Below are 3,513 nucleotides of genomic sequence, written 5' to 3'. Positions count from 1 at the left end.
CCTGATAGTGGATGCAGGTATCAGGTTGATGCTCGCCCCAAGATCGCATAGAGCTGTCTTGGTGCAATCACCTTCTAATATGCATGGTATCAGAAAACTCCCAGGGTCTTTAAGCTTTTCAGGAAAGCTTTTCAGAATGACTGCACTGCATTCTTCAGTGAGGAGAACTCTTTCTGTTTCTCTCCACTCCTTTTTATGACTCAAGATCTCTTTCATGAACTTGGCATAAGAAGGTATTTGCTCAAGTGCCTCTGCAAATGGAATCTTTATTTCAAGAGTCCTTAGATAATCTGCAAAGCGAGCAAATTGCTTATCCTGCTCCTCTTTCCGGAGTTTTTGAGGATAAGGTATCTTGGCTTTATATTCCTCAACCTTAGTGGTTAAAGAAGCCTTTTTAGAGGGGTTGTTATCAGCACTTGTGTGTGTCTGATCCCTCACTGGCAATTGAATGCCAGAGTCAGAAGCTGGAGTGACGTTAGACGCCAGCTCACTGCCTGTTCCTGGCGCCTGAACGCCAGAAATGTGCCCCTGTTGGGCGTTCAACGCCAGATTCTTGCCTGTTTCTGGCGTTGAACGCCAATCCTGCCTTGTTTCTGGCGCTGAACACCAGTTTTGGGCATGGTCTGGGCGTTCAGTGCCAGCCTTCCACCCATTTTCTGGCGTTTTAGTGCCAGAATTATTTTTCCCTGAGCTCTTACTGTCCTCAGGGGAATCTTTGGTGGGTCGCTCAGTTCTTGAATTTTTGATGCCTTGAGGTGGGGTATTTAATATTTTCCCACTTCTTAATTGAACTGCTTGGCATTCTTCTGCTATTTGCTTTGATAGCTGCTGCTTTGTTTGCTTAAACTGTTCGTCCATATGTATATTAGCTATCCTTGTCTCCTGTAACCTGTCTTTGAATTCAGCTAGCTGTTTTGTTAGAAAATCTAATTGCTGATTGAATTCAGCAGCTTGTTTTACAGTACTGAATTCAGCAGTTACTGTTTTAACCTCTTCATTCATGGAAGGGTTGCTGCTTAGATACAGATGCTTATTCCTGGCAACTGTATCAATGAGCTCTTGAGCTTCTTCAATTGTCTTTCTCATATGGATAGATCCACCAGCTGAGTAATCTAAAGACATCTGAGCTCCTTCTGCAAGCCCATAGTAGAAGATGTCTAACTGAACCCACTCTGAAAACATTTCAGAGGGGCATTTTCGTAGCATCTCTCTGTATCTCTCCCAGGCATCATAAAGAGATTCATTATCTCCTTGTTTAAAGCCTTGGATGTCCAGCCTTAGCTGTGTCATCCTTTTTGGAGGGAAATATTGATTCAGGAATTTTTCTGTCAGCTGTTTCCATGTTCTTATGCTGGCTTTAGGTTGGTTATTTAACCACCTCTTGGCTTGATCTTTTACAGCAAATGGAAACAGTAATAGTCTGTAGACATCCTGATCTATTTCCTTATCATGTACTGTGTCAGCAATTTGTAAAAATTGTGCCAGAAACTCTGTAGGTTCTTCCTGTGGAAGACCGGAATACTGGCAACTTTGCTGCACCATGATAATGAGCTGCGGATTCAACTCAAAGCTACTAACTCCAATGGAGGGTATGCATATGCTACTCCCATATGAAGCAGTAGAGGGGTTAGAATATGACCCCAAAGTCCTCCTGGACTGTCCATCTCCACTTATGTCCATGATGGATATATGGATATAACTTGGACTGATTTATCTTTTTATTTATTTTATTTTATAAGAAGTAAATACTTAAATAAAATAAAATAACTAAAAAGAATTTGAATTTTGAAATAATAAATTTTTTTTTTCGTAAAAAAAAATTAAAAATAATTAGTAAAAAAAACAAAAATTTTTGAAAAAGAGGGGAGATATTTTCAAAAATTTGAGAGAGAGTTAGTTAGGTAGTTTTGAAAAAGTTAAGAAACGAACAAAAAGTTGGTTAGTTAGTTGAAACAAATTTTGAAAAGATAGGAAGTTAGAAAAGATATTTTGAAGAGATATTTTTGAATTTAGTGAGGAGAGAGAAAAACAATAAGATAGTACAAGATTTAAAATTTTTTAGATCTAATGCTCCTTGTTTTCGAAAAATTTGGAGGGAAAACACCAAGGAACACCAAACTTAAAAATTTTAAGATCAAGACACAAGGAAACTCAAGAACACTTTGAAGACTCACAAGAACACAAGAACATGAAGGAAGAACACCAAACTTAAAATTTTTAGAAAACCAAACCAAAATTTTCGAAAATCAAAGGGGAATCAACAAGAAAACACCAAACTTAAAGTTTGGCACAGGATTTAATAGAAAAATTATTTTTGAAAAAGGTTTTTAAAAAGAGTATAAAAGATTCTAACCCAATCAAATTAATGTTCTAGCCAAATGAGTTATGGGACCTTATTAAAGTTTGGCACAGGATTTAATAAAAAAAAATATTTTTGAAAAAGAAGGTTTTGAAAAGATTATGATAGCCAATTATCATGAACATAAACACCACGTTCTAAATAACTAAGCTATAAGTTTAAAGTATTTTAACAAGGGATAAATAATAAAAGACTCTAAACCAAAAAAGGAAAGATTTTTCCTAATCTAAGCAACAAAATAATCCGTCAGTTGTTCAAACACGAACAATCCCCGGCAACGGCGCCAAAAACTTGGTAGCACAAATTGCGAATCACACTTTTCACAACTCGTACCACTAACCAGCAAGTGCACTGGGTCGTCCAAGTAATACCTTACGTGAGTAAGGGTCGAATCCCACGGAGATTGTTGGTTTGAAGCAATCTATGGTTATCTTGTAAATCTTAGTCAGGAAGTCGATTATGTTTATCAATTGAATTGTGAGTAACCAGTAGAGCATAAATTAAAAGTTACTTGTTGTGCAGTAATGGAGAATATGTTGGAGTTTTGGAGATGCTTTGTCTTCTGAATCTCTGCTTTCCTCTGTCTTCTTGTTCACGCACGCACGTCCCCCTATGGCAAGCTGTGTGTTGGTGGATCACCGTTGTCAATGGCTACCTTCCATCCTTCCAGTGAAAACTACGCTCACGCGCTCTGTCACAGCACGGCTAATCACCGGTTGGTTCTCGATCCGGTTGGAATAGGATTTACTATCCTTTTGCGTCTGTCACTAACGCCCAGCCTTCAGGAGTTTGAAGCTCGTCACAGTCATTCAATCCTTGAATCCTACTCGGAATACCACAGACAAGGTTTAGACTTTCCGGATTCTCATGAATGCCGCCATCAGTTCTAGCTTATACCACGGAGATTCTGATTAAGGAATCTAAGAGACACTCATTCAATCGGATATAGAATGGAGGTGGTTGTCAGGCACACGTTCATGGGTTGAGGAAGGTGATGAATGTCACAGATCATCACCTTCATCACAGTTAAGCGCGAATGAACATCTTAGATAGGAACAAGCGTAATTGAATGGAAAACAGGAATACTTGCATTAATTCATCGAGACACAGCAGAGCTCCTCACCCCCAACAATGGGGTTTAGAGACTCATGCCG

Source organism: Arachis ipaensis, chromosome B9 (genome assembly GCF_059453495.1).
Source record: "Arachis ipaensis isolate K30076 ecotype BB chromosome B9, ASM5945349v1, whole genome shotgun sequence".
In the NCBI taxonomy this organism is placed as follows: Eukaryota; Viridiplantae; Streptophyta; class Magnoliopsida; order Fabales; family Fabaceae; genus Arachis; species Arachis ipaensis.
This window is presented reverse-complemented; position numbering follows the sequence as displayed.